This window comes from Phoca vitulina, unplaced genomic scaffold (genome assembly GCF_004348235.1).
Source record: "Phoca vitulina isolate PV1807 unplaced genomic scaffold, GSC_HSeal_1.0 scaffold10, whole genome shotgun sequence".
In the NCBI taxonomy this organism is placed as follows: Eukaryota; Metazoa; Chordata; class Mammalia; order Carnivora; family Phocidae; genus Phoca; species Phoca vitulina.
In genome coordinates, this window is record NW_022589713.1 from 27569337 (window position 1) to 27584878 (window position 15542).

Consider the following 15542-nt stretch of genomic DNA (forward strand, 5'->3'; position numbering starts at 1 on the left):
TATATATATAAAACACACTCTGGAGCTTGATTTGTTTTTCCTGAGAAAAAGCACTGCCCTGTTCTGCCCGTTTAGGAGAAAATCAGAGAGGCGTCTGGTCATGGGACTGTTTGTATGTGCATGGCCTAGAGGGGCTGTGTTGTCCCCATTAATGTGTACCCTTGGCTCCTACTAAATGCTGTTTGCAAGAGTCTGAGGTGTGGTTTGGTGGCTTTCAGGCCACCCAGAATGCCATGTGTATCTGTTTGATAAATTCTGTGGTTTGTCTGTTCTGTGTTTTTGCCAACTTGTTGAAGAAAAAAACAAGCAAACAATGATATGTTAAATGTTTATAATTTTACATGAATTTATGGAGAATTTAAGTGTAATTGCATTCCTGAAAGAACAAAAAGTTTTCCTGGGGAGCTTTTTGAGGTGATTTGAGCTTTTTTTTAATTTGGGGCTCGAACTCAAAACCGTGAGATCAAGACCTGAGCTGAGACCAAGAGTTGGACACTCAACTGACTGAGCCACCCAGGCGCCCCTGATTTGGTCTTTTTTTAAGGATATAAATATTAACCATGAAAAGGAACATAAGACTCTGTAAATGCATTTTGTTTCAGCAGGCTAAGCAATAGTTTTTCAAAAAGCAAAGCTATAACCGGCTATTCTGCATATCAGAGATCAATAAAAGAAGGATTATTGGAAGTCATCCTTTTTATAATTATGGCACAGGTTTTCTGATATTGTCCAAGTATAGGTATTAACCCTTAAATCTTTATAGTTCAGGCTTTCCAGCTTCAGCTGGATTTAGGGCTGGATAGGTCTTTGTTGCAGGGGGCTGGCCTTTGTGCAGGATATTCAGCCACATTCCTGGTTTATACTCCTTAGATGAAAGCAGTACTCCCCCCACAAGCATGACAATTAAAAAATGTCCCCGTAAACATTGGAAAGTATCCCCTGGGAGGCATATAATCCCTGGTTGAGAACCGCTGGTGTCATCAATGCAGAGAAGGTAAGATTGGTCAGATCAGGATTTATGTTTGACTTTTCTGCGGTCTACTCTCAAGTCAGGTAGTTGTCTTCAGGGCAATAATAGGCTACTGGAAGAAACCCTTTACCTGGACTGCAGTGGAAATACAATTAAATTTCATAGCACTGAAAGTCACTAACTAAATTTGTTAGATTGAAAATAAGATCAGTGAACTGAAACCTGAGGATAGGCTTGAAAATCTGGGAGGTTATTTTCTAGAAAGACTGATGAAGACTGATGTAGATCTCAGTTGATTCCAGGCAAAGGGCAGGAATCATATGGCACTTCTATGGTAAATCAGTTATGGTCGTTAAATTTAGTTATTTGCTGCGCTAATGACATAATCAAAGAACAGGATGCTTCTTTCCTAAAATAGCCTCCTGCCCTTCTAGGCTGTGCTGGCTCTGCAAGATTTGCTGGCCTTCTGTGGACAGTTGACCTATTCAGATGAAACACCCACCTGCTGTGGAAAATCTGGAAAATCAACCAAAGCCTGTAACAAAACCCTTACTTGACTATGTATTTTAATGACTACAAGTTATACACTTGACTAGAAATTAGTGGCGTGTATTTTCCTCTCATATGGTTCAATTTCCACTGTTGCTGATTTTTAAAGATGCTTCCTTTTTATTAACACTGGCAGCACAGGTCAAACAAAAGACAAAAAGCCACAGACTAAGTCTCTAGCAGAGAATGTTGCAGTTGCATTAATTTGGGGTAATGGGTTACAGTTTTATGTTGAAAATTTTTATAGTGCAATAGAAATTACTTTATGAAAAATAGGTCTGAAAGGTGGCAATTGATGTGTAATTTGATATTCCATATTAAAATTTAGTTATCTTACATAATTTTTAGTACTGCTTTCAACCATAACTGCCTATATAATGTACTTGTGTTAATTCATTGTTAAATATATTTTTACTAATTACTTAACTGGAGTGAATTATAAATCCCCTGCCAAAAACATTGCTTTGCTTATATTGTACAAGTAATTAGTCATATTTGGATCCGTTTTTAAAAAAACATTTTGATGATTTGAAAAAGCTTTCAGATAATTAGATTAGGATGAACTGTTTCTATACTGTATCAAATGCCCTTTAATGCATTTTTAAAGGACTATAAAATAATAATTAGAACTTAGAATTATAGTCAACTTTCAGTGATCATTGCTAATAGAGGAAAGAAGAGGTATTATAGAAAACAAACAAACAAAAAAAGCATTTGGAAAGAAATAAAAGAAGCCTAGCCATGCTCAGTCTCTCTCTGTCCAGCCTTCATGGTTCATCTACAGTAGAAGTTGACCGGCCAGTGGTGGGGGAAGCCACAGACTCAGCAAACTATCCACTTGCGGAAGACGGTGCATTCATGGTTTTGTTTTGTTTTTTTCCTAGCAGTTTTTCATTGGCCTTTGTCCTAAAACCTTTCCATATGAAAGCAGGATATAGGAACCCCCCCCCCTTTTTTTGTATATATAGTACAAAGGTAGCAGTTTGATGAAACTGATTTCAGAATCTATCATAACTGATGCCTCCTGGCAACAACCAGAGCAGATGTCATTAGGGCCTCTCTTCCCTGTACCTCTTCTGCTTTTGTTAATGCCCCACCCAGACATGAATGCTTTATATCAAGGATTTACATTCTGTTTACTGCTTCCATATTTGTGTGTGAAAAAAGAGAGATGGCTAACACTGTCTAAAAATTAGAGCAGAAGAATTCAGCCATGTGAAGAAAATTGATATAAGTGTTTGAGGGAGGATATTAGTCCTGTCTCTAACTTTCATTCAACTTAAAAAGCTTATTAATAGCTAGCTATAGAGTTTGCCTGAATCATCCGACCTCGTCTCTGTCTAAATATAGACATTTCTAGGAACACTGCAGATCCATGCTTTATGTTTTGGCTTCCTGCAAATCAGCTAAGGCGCATACATGCTCCTGCAAATGTTGGCAGTCTAATTCTCACTGTAGATAGCACCAAGGGTGAACGGGTAATCACATGCTCTTTCTTGTCATGTTTTCTTTCAGGGCCATAGTCTAGGAGCTGTTGGAATTTGGATGGATCCAAACTACTAGTGTTTAGTCTTCTAGAGCTTCTAGGTCCATTGATTTAGAAAAAAAAATAAATCTTTAGTCTGTGGATTTTTCTTTTTAAATGCTTATTTTAGAAAAGTCTGTTGGTTACATTTATTGGGATGTGGCAATAATGAGACTGAAGTCATGGGACTGATCTCTGCTTCTAGCACTTAGCTTGCCAGATTCTGTTATTATATGATACTGCCTATGAAGAGGTGGTCTTCAGGGGCCTGGGGCCAAAGAGAGCAACCTTGCCTTCCACAGCTATTTGTGAATGTCTGTTATGCTGGGCACACACCAGCAAACAAAACCACAAACACATAAATAAATGAGAAAGCTATCAGATAAGTGCATGTTGATTATTAAAATTAGGTGAGGCAATCAAAAGGTGGTTATTCCTAGAATAAAATCAGTAAAGATGGATTAGTCCTCAGTGGAACAAAAATGATTGATAGGAGTTACAGAACCTCTGAATAAAGAAGTCCAGGGTCTTGTATTTAGATTGCAGAGAATATTGGGGACAGCTTTCATTGGGGTGATACTTTGTTATTTTCACTCCATCTGTTTCTCTGCAAAGTAACATATTTTAGAAAACCTCAGAACAATGTTTGCTTCCAGATACTGTAGAAGGAGAAGAAACTGAGAGACTGTTCCCCTTGTGCAGGGCAGTCGGGGAGCAGAGAGAATATCCAAGCATGTGGGTGGTGGGTGGTACCTGGGGCCTTCAGGTCTACAAACAAAAATAAATCATACTGTAGAAACAAAGTTCTGTAACTGAGACAGTGGTGCTCAAAACCCTATTCAAAATGAGAGGGCTTTGAGGGAAACCACGGAGAGTAAAAAAAAGACTCGTTAAATGGTAGTTTAGTACAAAGTGTCTAGGCAGCAGCTCCCGTCCTCCCTGCCCCCCTCCAGCCTCGGGGGTGACATGTCCCTTGGGCCTCTTGTCTCACCTCCAGATTCTGTCTCTAGACCAGCTTTCCTCCCTCACATCCCGAACCATCCTCCTTTAGGGCCAGCAGCCTCTGTTGGGTTTTCTTCCTTGTCATTTTTATTGCAAGGAAGTTCAGCTCTTACTGTCTCTCTCCCTACGTCCCTCACGACTACACATGATCTTGTGTTTGCTTTCACAAGGGACACAACTAAGTTCCGTGTTGTAAAATTTAGTCCTTTTAAAACAGGCCTTGGTGTGAGGTAGATGGGGGTTTGGATCTTGGCCCTGCTACAAACTAATCAAGTGACATTAGGTAGGTTACTTAACCTCCCTGGGCCTTACATCATAAGGTGGGATGCTAACAGCTCCTTTTGTTATAAAGACTGAATATGACACGGTATAAATGTGCATAATAAGCATCTCATTGTGGGTGCAGCACATGGTGCCAGCCCACAGGAAATGCCTCACGAGGGGTAGCGCTGCTCCTACATCTGCACAGAGCCGGGCCGTTCCCTCGACTCCCGACCCTAGGGCCCGCGGTCCTTCTGCTGCTCCCTCCTCCGGCCTTGCACGCTGTGCTCTGCACGTTTGCTTCTGACCCTGCCCGCAGCCTGCAGTCTGCGCTACTCAGAGGAGGCTGCCAGGCGTCGGCCCTCGGCCTCCTGGTCTTCTCACCACATGGCTCCCCGCGTGTGCTCATGGTTCTCCAGCTCATCTCTGTTGCCTGTCAACATTATCACTGGGATGCCCCATGTCTCTTCCCTCAGAGCGCATGAAAAACCCCATCATCTCTCAACTCCACTGTCACATTAGCCTCCTAACTGTTCTTTTTCTCTTCTGTATTTGCTTTCCCTGAATGTAGTTGTCACATAGGCAGAGTGATTTCTGGAAGACAAATCCATTATTCCCTGTTAAGAACCCATCAGCCAAGGCCCTGGCCCAGCAGCATGAGCTAGAACACCTTACCTGACCCTCAAGACCCCTGTTCCCCTGGCGCCCACCTACTGGGCACGCCGTCCATGTCAGTCCCCATGTCACAGTGATGCTCTGATAACACCAGTGCCGGAAGCACCGCTAACGCACTGCACGTGCTTTGCCTCAAGCTTTGTGATGTTTGCTTGGCCTGGAATCCCTTTCCTCCTTTCTTTGCTTAGCCCACTTTCCTTAACCTCAGCACGGACTGTGTCTGCACAAGGCCCTCTGAATCCTGGGCTGAGGCCCCACCTCGTCCCCCACAGCACCCCGCCTACTGCTCAGGCTGTCACTGCGACCCGTTTTGAAATGATTAAATAAAACTGGACAGAATGGACCAGAAGAGGAAATGCTATTTCACATGTGGGTGTATAAATGTACATAGGGTTGCTGTGTAAACTGCAGGTTTTATTGAGAGGCATAACAAAAAAGTGTGAAAAGCACAGATTTGCCACGCTCTGCTAAAAATATGTTGGTGTTTCCCCATGGATTGTAAACCCTTCAAGGGTTAGGACTGTTCTTATCCCCTTAGCTGGAATGTTTAGCGAAGTATGTAGTCAAATAAAAAGCTTGTTAAATGGAGTCTGCCACTACTTCTCAAAGAAGCAAGGGTGAGGGGAGATAGTGGAGTACATGAATTCTCGGGATCAAGTATGTGATTGTGTGAGAGGCGGCTTCTCTGAGACCAAGTGCATCACTAACTCTGGGCCCCTGCACTGAAGCTCCGTGTCCCGTGGACCAGTTGAATCCTGTATAGGACAGCTCAGGTGAGGATCTGCTGAGGAGAATACCTGTGCTCTTGTGCCAATGTGTATGAGAGATTCTGTGATTGTTAGTGGGGGAAGGCAGCTCTCTGTTGCTTTTGGGATGCTGAGCTCCACCACCTCAGACTGTGAAATGGCTTTGCTGCGGCCCGGGTAGCCGAGCAAGGTAAGGGCCCTCAGGTGAAAGGTTCCATATAGACTTCCCTGTGCATTTTTCCAGTGGCAGGCTAGAAAACACACCCCCGAGGCAGAGGAGTGCATCCTTCCCTCCCAGCGGCCCACTGATGCCATTCTCAGAAGCAGCCGCAGGGCTGGAGCCTCGGGTGCTCACGCAGGCCATCCCCACACTTCCCCCCCCTTGTCTTCCCTTGCTGCCCTGCTCGTGGACCTGGACCGCCCACACATGTGCCACTTTTCCCTTCTGGGTTATTCTGTCCTTTTTTTTTTTTAGATTTTATTTATTTGAGAGAGAGAATGAGACAGAGAGAGAGAACATGAGAGGGGGGAGGATCAGAGGGAGAAGCAGACTCCCTGCTGAGCAGGGAGCCCGATGCGGGACTCGATCCCGGGACTCCAGGATCATGACCTGAGCCGAAGGCAGTCGCTTAACCAACTGAGCCACCCAGGCGCCCCCTTTTTTTTTTTTTTTTAACGATTTTATTTATTTATTTGACAGAGAGAGACCCAGCGAGAGAGGGAACACAAGCAGGGGGAGGGGGAGAGGGAGAAGCAGGCTCCCCACGGAGCAGGGAGCCTGATGTGGGGCTCGATCCCAGGAGCCTGGGATCATGACCTGAGCTGAAAGCAGACGCTTAACCGACTGAGCCACCCAGGTGCCCTGTTCTGTCCTCTTTCCAGGCTCCTTGTCTTTCCAGCTCAGCATTGGTCCTCAGTACTCTTACCGCTTCCTCTCATCTGTCCCGCTGTCTTCTCACTCTGTCTTCTTCCTCCTCTTCCTATTCCATGCCTCTCCTCCACAGCCTTGAAGCAAAGAGTAACAGAAACCGCCATAAACAAAGCTTGTTGTCAAGTGACTTCCACTTCTTTGGCCACCCCCACTTCATAAAGGGAAAAGAATCTGTGGTGGTGTTATAGACCACATGTTAAAAAATGATCACGGTCTTCGGGGACCATGCCTTGGCGCACCTTTATCTTTGTAGGGCATAGTGTGGTGCCATGCATGGAGTAGCGAACTCAGTAATAATTTGCCGTCCAGCTAGGGTGAATTACTAAATGTTAAGTATGGCGCTGCGGTGGCTTTTTGGCGGGCTTGCCCCTAGCATCTCCCCGTTCTCTCTTCTGTGCCCTGATCTGCCTCCTCCTTTCATATGTTATTATCAGTGCTTCGTTTTATAATCCTGACATAAATGACTTTGACACCAATGACAATCTTGACAGATTTGATATCATCAAAAATACCAGCTGAATAATCTACTTGCACTTCTTAGGTCAGACGCTTCATTTGTGAGAAGTTGGTTCTCTGAGTCTAAATGAGTGATTAACTGGGAGTACAGTTATGTTCTGTGCTGGCTCTGAAACGCTTCCACTCAGATTGCCTCCCGGGGGCTGCTTTGCATGTAGTCGGAGCCGCCAGAGAGAGGGGACTCCGGGAAGGCTTGAATGCCGGCCGCTTTGGGGAGCCTGGAAGCACGGGAGGAGGTTGGGCAGCAACGTATAAAGGAAATAGCTTCAAGAAAATCTTTCTAGATTGGCATTATTATTTTTCTACTTTTACAAACAGTGCATATTTACTATAGAAAAAAATCAGACGTAGAAAGTTTTTAAAAAGAAAGTGAAAATCATCCACTTTCTTACTGTCTCCTTGTTACTGTATATTCATCTAGGCTTTTGAATATACATATAATGTGTGTAACATTTTTTAAAGGTTATTCTGAAATGTTATTGTATTACCTGCTTTTTTTAAAAAAAAAAAAAACTTCATGTAACACAGATATCTATCCATGTAATCAGTGTAGTCCGACAGCTTGTTTTAATAGTTGCAAGGTGTTTTATTACAGGGTTTTTCTGTCATTTTCAAACCAACTACATTTAAGTTGTTCCCATTTTTTTAGTGGTATAAAATAAAGGATATTCTAATGAAAGCCTGTTCTAAGAAGCTTGAGTTGAACAAATAATTTGGTCCCCTTTTGAATCCATGCCTCCTCCTGTAAAAGCATAGAGCTGAGCTCGAGGATCTCTTGCGTATCATATGGCAGGTTAGTTTTGGTTTGGTTTATGGTTTCATGGCTTCAGCGCACAGCTTTTGGTGGCAGAGGTGGTGTCGATGGTGGTTAAGGGCATGACTGCTGCAGTCTGAGTGCTTAGATCCAAATCCCTTTTATTCCCTTACGCCCGTGTGACTTTGGGCAAGTTGTGTAACAATGTTAAGCCTCGGCTTCCTGCTTTGTAAATGGAGATGATAATCCCAACATTCGAGTGTTGTTGTAAGGATTAAATGAAGTAATGCACCTGAAGTGCTGAGTGCGGTGCCTTACATGCAATAAGCCCTCAGTACACGTTCATTGATCTTTCGGCTGTTGTGATTTCTGCACCTGATCCTCTCCTCGCATCAGAAGCCTACCCATTGCTCAGCAGTGAGCTCGGATGGCTCTCTACCTTTCTACTTGGTTGCGCCAAAAACCTTGGAGTCATCCTTGACCGTTAAGGGATGAATTGTGTCTCCCCAGAATTCATACGTGGAGGTCTTAACCCCCTCAGCGCCTCAGAATGTGACTGTATTTGGAGATAGTGTTTTTAAAGAGGTAGTTAAGGTTCAGTGAGGCCATTGGGATGGGCCCTAATCCAACAGGACTGGTGTTCTTATAAGAAGAGGACGCAGAGATACGCAGCTTGCAGAGGAGAAGACACCATGAAGAGAAAGGCAGAAGATGGCCGTCTACAAGCCAAGGAGAGAAGCCTGAGGAGAAACAGCCCTGTCTACACCTGGATCTCAGCCTTCCAGCTTCCAGGGCTGTGAGAAGAGGAATTTCTGTTGTTGAAGCCATCCAGTTAAGCAGAATGTTTGATATTTGTTATATTTGCAGGCTAATACAACACATCTTTTCCTCTTGTACCTGACATTGAATCTGTTAGGAAATCCTCTCAGCTCCCCCTTGGGAATATATCCAGCATCAGATTATTTCTTACCACCTTCCACTGCTATCACTTTGGTCCAAGCCAATATCATCTTTAAACTGGGTGATTACAGCACCCAGATGGTGTGGCCTGAGTCTTATCATGTTACTCTTTTTCTTAAAACACAGCTCCTGTAGAATCGAGACTTACGTCCATCCTGTGGACCACGAGTCATTATGTGATCTGGCCACTTGTCACCTTTAGCCTTTTCTCCAACGATCTCTTGTCTCCATCTGCTCAGCCACCACCACCTCCTTGCTGCTCCTGTACTGGGCACACGGCTGTGCTCATCCTTTCCTTCCAGCTGGAACACTGATCCTGTGGGTATCTGTGGTGCTCAGGCTCATCTCCTTCAGGTCTGTACTCAGGTATCTTCTCAGTCAGCTCTCTCTCGTGGCCTCCCTCTGTCTGTCTCTCTCTCTCTCCCCCACACACAGGACCCTTGTCTTCCCGTTGTTTGGTTTTACTTATTTTTCTTCATGATACTCACCATCTTACAAGCCATGGACTGTGCTTGTATTTTTAAGTAGTATGTTTTTGTTTTTTCATTATACCACAAGGGCTGAAGTTTTTGTCCATCTTATTCACTGTATATCCACAGCACTTAGAACATTGTCTGGTATGTATTAGGCACTCCATAAATATTTTTTGAATGAATGAGTGTTTTTTTGGGGGGGGGGTTCTTTTCCAATCTCCTACTTTTCCTCTGTGCTCCTATAGCTCTGTGTTTCTTGTGGTTCTTAATATATTCTAGATTTACTATAGTTTGTGTGCTGTCTCTCCCCCTGTAGACTGTAAACTGAGCAGAGAAAAATGCCTCAGTTTTGGATTAGGGTATCTGGTGGTACTCTGTATACACTAAGTGCTCAGTAAACAGTAAGTGACGATGCATGGCTACTAACAGCAGTAGCATTCCCATAGCCACCCCATGCCCCATTCTTTCCCCACTTGTCCCAGAGCAAATTGGTAGGCCTGAGCTCATGCTCCACTTAATAAATGGAGTGGGGGCCTTTGCTAATAGCCTTGCTAATACCCCCCACTGCCCTTCATCCCCTGCAGGCTGATGATACACACCTTCTCTACCTTTCCCTTCTTTCTCCTTCTCTTCTCTCACAAGTGTTCCATTCTTTGTCTTTCTCCCCACCTTCGCTTCAGATCCCGTTTTGGCCAACAGGTAACTGTCCCTGACTAATGAGAACAAGAACAGAGCAGGGCTGGTGTGGAGATGCTAATTGCAGGAGGAACATCAACAACTTGTGGAAGCAGCAAGCTTCTAGTCTAGGTCAAGATCCTTTAAGGCTGACAGGTGGCCTTTGTGGACATAGATTTAAACTGAAGATTGAAAGTTGGCAGAGTCTGGCTAGAAGAGCAGAAAGGGAAAGGGAGTTGAAGCAGAGAGCCCACCTCCTGTCCGCCAGTTTTCCCAGCTCCCCAGTGTGCCTGGAGGACCCTTCTGAAGTCCAGCAGAGGAGAGCGTCTAGTCTGCATTCAGTTCACATACTTTCCTTCATGTGCTAGATTGACTAGGTGGATCAAAAGAAAGGTTTAAAAATTATTTTTTATTGAATTTAAATTATATTCTGTTTGGTTTAATTACTAGCATTCCAGCAGTAGTTTCCCATTTTTAAATGTTGTCCATGCTTGTCATTTCAGCTACATTATGGATTAAATAGACTCTCCTGGGTTGTTCAGAGATTATAAGCACTGTTTATATTGTAGTTTTTTGTGGGAGAATGAATTTGGAGTTGCAAACAAGTGACTTACATAGAAATGTTTGGAATACAACGTAATGGTGGACAGATTTGTCATAACTGACTTTATTTTTTGTTTTGCTTTAGATTTGGTTTCACATTTTGTTTTTCTAGGCTGTAAGTGGAATCCGCCGTGGCCTTTTCCCTTTGATTCTGTAGTTAATCCATGGAGCTAATCAAAAAGTAAAAACAAGTTGTACGTCCTATCATAAATAATTTTATTTCAAATTTCCTCTTATCTTATAATATTAAAAAATAATTAGTAGTTCTTTTTCCTCTGCCTTTTAATCATATAATAATCAGGTAAAACCTTTCTTTTATATTCATTTTCCCACTTAAGATGAGTAAGTGAATAAATACAAGATTAAATGAATGTAACATTATGAATCATTATTATTTTGTATGGGAGCTCAACAAAATTGTTGAAAGAACAGTGAATAAAGATTTTCTTAAACTCTCACCTTTGTGGGATTAGACCACTTACAGGGTGAGCTCCTCAGGAGGAGGGACCATGCCTTTGTCCCTGGAACCACACTCCATAAATAAGGCTGAAGGAATAACTATTTTGAGACAGAAAGCAAGGGCCATCTGCAGAGTCTTTGGGTGGGTACATCTTACCTGTCTGGTATTTTGGCACTTTTGAAGGACAATTCATTACATCCATAGGAAAGAAGTGTTTAAAAACAGAATATTGGGGTGCCTGGGTGGCTCAGTCTGTTAAGCGTCTGCCTTCAGTTCAGGTCTTGATCCCAGGGTCCTGGGATCGAGCCCCCACATCGGGTTCCTTGCTCAGTGGGAGCCTGCTTCTCCCTCTCCCTGGGTAGCTCCCCTTTCTCATGCTCTCTCTCTCTCAAATAAATAAAAACAGAATATCCTTCTCTTCAATAATTTTGTCTCCAGTTATTTTATTATTCCAAATAATTATAAAAATTCACTCTGAGTCAGAGTGCAAAGTATCTTTGCTACCAAAGTATTCAGTTACCTCAGTGATTGGCAAGATTTAACCATCCTCCCTGCCCCCACCGCTTTCCAGAAAGCCCTTTTATTTCTTTCTTTTTATAAAATTCTAATCAATAAAATAATTGTCGGTCAAGGGTATTTCTGTAGTTACAAAAACTAATTTCTTAAAATTTAGCATTTAAAATAAGGTTAATTTGCAAGTTAATTATGGTTAGTATGATATCAATACTTGTTTCCTGTTCATTATTTTTATAAAATGGCTCGTTTGATTCATTAAGGATTTCTTGTTAGGATGAAGAAAGAAAAACATGTATTTTAATTGTCCTTTCTAATTCTTCCAGCACACCTTTACATAGAATTGGTCAGCTTTATTTTTTTATTTTTATTTTTTTTAAAGATTTTATTTATTTATTTGACAGAGAGAGACACAGCGAGAGAGGGAACACAAGCAGGGGGAGTAGGAGAGAGAGAGAAGCAGGCTTCCCGCGGAGCAGGGAGCCCGATGCGGGGCTCGATCCCAGGACCCTGGGATCATGACCTGAGCCGAAGGCAGACGCTTAACGACTGAGCCACCCAGGCGCCCAGAATTGGTCAGCTTTAAAAAAAAAAATTCAAGGGGCGCCTGGGTGGCTCAGTTGTTAAGCGTCTGCCTTCAGCTCAGGTCCTGATCGAGCCCTGCATCAGGCTCCCTGCTAGTGGGAAGCCTGCTTCTCCCTCTCCCACTCCCCCTGCTTGTGTTCCCTCTCTCGCTGTGTTTCTCTCTGTCAAATAAATAAATAAAGTCTTTAAAAAAATTTTTTTGAGTAGTGTCTGGGTGGCTCAGTGGGTTAAGGGTCTGCCTTGGGGTCAGGTCATGATTCCGGGGCTCTGGAATGGAGCCCCCCCCGCCCCGCCCTGCATCCCTTCGGGCTTCCTCATCAGCGGGGAGTCTGTTTCCTCCTCTCCCTCTGCCCCCTGCCAACTCATGCTCTCTTTCTCAAAAAAAAAAAAAAAAAAAATTGACTTATATATGAACATTCATAGCAGCATTATTCATAATACCCAAAGGTGGAAACAACCCAAATATCCATTAACTGCTGAATGGATAAATAAAATATGATACATCGTACCATGGAGTATTGTTGGGCAATAAAAAGAAATGAAATTCTGATACATGCTGCAGCATGGATGAACCTTGAAAACATTATGCTAACGTGAGAGAAGCCAGTCACAAAAGGCCACATATTTATAATTCCATTTATACGAAATGTCCAGAGGGCCAAATCTGTGGTAACAGAAAGTAGGTGAGTGGTTGCCTAGGGCTGGGGTGGGGGTTGGAGGGCAACGGGAGTGACTGTTAATGGGTACAGGATTTCTTTTAAGGGTGATGAAAATGTTCCAAAGTTGATTGTGGTAATGGTTGCACACCTCTCTGAATATCCTAAAAGTTACTGAAATCATACATTTTACATAGATGAATTGTATGGTATATGGATTATATCTCAATAAAACTGTACTAAAGATTTTGTTAGTAATTCATCCACTGATTTAATATAATCAGGAATAGACTTTAGAGGTTTACAGTATGGTCAGTTAGATAAATATAATGTATAGTGAGCAAAATGAATTTACTGAGGAAAATTCTCAACATCTCTTTGAAACACTATTCAGTGAGGGTGAATAAAGAATAAAATTTTCTTCCATAAATTTGAAAATATTGTTGTACTTATGTACTATGGGGCAAACCTCAGAGTTTACATGTACTTAAATTTTCACTTAAGGTCTGGAAGACTGAAATAATCTGCTGTGTTTCATGCAGGAACTTAGACTGTTACTGCTGTTTGCTTTAGAGATGACCTTGCTATGCAGTATCTCCAGGCCATTCGTCATATCATGGTTTGCATAAACCATAAGAGGCAGTTCAGGTAATGCAATAGTTGTGTGAATTTGGGAAATTAAAGTCACTTAATAATTAATTCTGCTTGTATGAAGGGGAAATGAAACATCATTGTGCTGCAAAGAGGTCTCAAGAAAATATTTGTGAAAAAAAAAAATTTGGGCTTCCTTTCTTCCCCTTTGAGATGGAAGACACTTTTTTTTGGCATGGGAGATTTGAAACTGTCTAGTGCTGCCCAGGTGAAGTATACTGTTTAGTGCTGCCCAAGTGAAGTGTATTAGGAATAAAATCCATCTTCAAATAGGCAATATTTATTCTGACACATTTTAAAAGTTATTTTTAATTATTAAATAATTTGTGAGTATGTGTCATTTAAAAAAAAAATACACACATCACAGATTCTGCTAAAATTCCCTTTGACCACCATCCAGTCCCATTTCTTTTCCAGAGAGGAAGCTACTGTTACTGCTTTGGTAGGTATTGTCCATGGGCTTCTAGGTCTTTTTCTCTGTATTTCATATATACACATATGTTCCTATAGAAATATATAGTTTGGATTTGTGGTTTCTTTTAAAAAATCCAGCAACATAATAGTAGCATCCTGTGTTTATTTTTCTGCAACTCAGTTTTTTTCCCTTTAAAAATAGGTCTTGGAGAGCCTTTTATGCCTGTATGTATAAGGTTTTATACCTTTGTTGCATAACATTTATATGCATGTATGATGAATAACACGAATATATCATAATTGATTTAACCATTCCCCTATTGATGGTCATTTAAGCTTTTTCCCCTAATTTTTACTGTTAGGAACAGTTCAGCAGTAAAGTCCCTATATAGGACTCCTTGTGAGCATGCATGTGGGAAGCTTTTCTCTAGGGTAGGAAGCAAGAGACAGAATGGCTGGGTAGAAGGTATGCCTGTTTTCTATTCTGAAAATGCCCAGTTGCCCGCCGAAGGTGCCCACACTTGCCTCACACTTGACATCATCAGACTTTATCTGTGGTTCAAAACAAAACAAAACAAAACAAAACAAAACAAAACAAAAAAACTCCTTGTTTTAATTTGCATTTGCATAAGTATTCTTGAGGTTGAACAGATTTTCATGTTTAATGTCATGTTAATTTCTACTTTTGCAAATTACTCTTGTATATCCTTTATCCATTTAAAAAAAATATTGGATTGCTTATCTTTTCTTTATCGATTGACAGACATTCTTTATATATTTAGACTTTGTTTATTGATATCTTTTGTCAGGCAGAAGTTTTAAATTTAGATGTAGTCCAACGTAATCTTCCTTGGGCTCAGGAGCCCCTCTATGTCTTCCCCATTTTGTTTAATTCTCTGCTGTTGCCACCTTGAATGTCTTGCCTTTTATTTTGCACTCGGCTCCACAAATTATGTTGTTGGTCCTGCTTATATGTTATTTTAGGTTTTAGGTCTTTAATTACTCTGGCATATATTTGTGTGTGACTTGTGTGAAAAAGATTTTACTGCATTTAATTTTGTGCTTTTTGCAAACAGCCAGCTAATTATTTCAACATCACGTGTTGAGCAGTTAATCCTCTTCCTGTGATTTGGAATACTACTTTTATATTTTGAATTTCCTTGTATTCATTGGGCTGTCTCTGGTGTGTGCATTCTGCTCTGTGAATGTGGTCATCTGTTCATGCACTAGTATCATGCTGTTTTAATTACTGTATCTTCACAGTGTTTTTTTGATATCTGGTAGGGCAAGACCTTTGTTCTTTTTAAGATTGCCTCAACTCTCTGCTTTAATTTTTTTGTATCAGCATGTCGCTTTCTTGCAAATTCCATTTGGTATTCTGTTAGAGATTATATTAAATTTAAACACTGATTTGTGGAAAAATTAAATCTTTTTAATGTTGAGATTTCTATCTAGGGACAAGATATATCTCTTCTTTAGTTACTTTATGTTTTTTCAATAAAGTTTTATATATTTTTTCTTAACAGTCTTGTATTGTTTTCAAATCATTATTTTTATTTATTTATTTTTTTTTTTAAAGATTTTATTTATTTATTTGAGAGAGAGAATGAGAGACAGAGAGCA

The 15542-nt window shown here is 41.4% G+C and overlaps 1 protein-coding gene across 2 annotated transcripts in view; it reads left to right on the forward strand.

Annotated features, from left to right (window-relative positions):
* Positions 1-15542, forward strand: part of PLCL2 (phospholipase C like 2) — a 188510-nt gene that overhangs the window by 57813 nt on the left and 115155 nt on the right. The window lies entirely within an intron of this gene.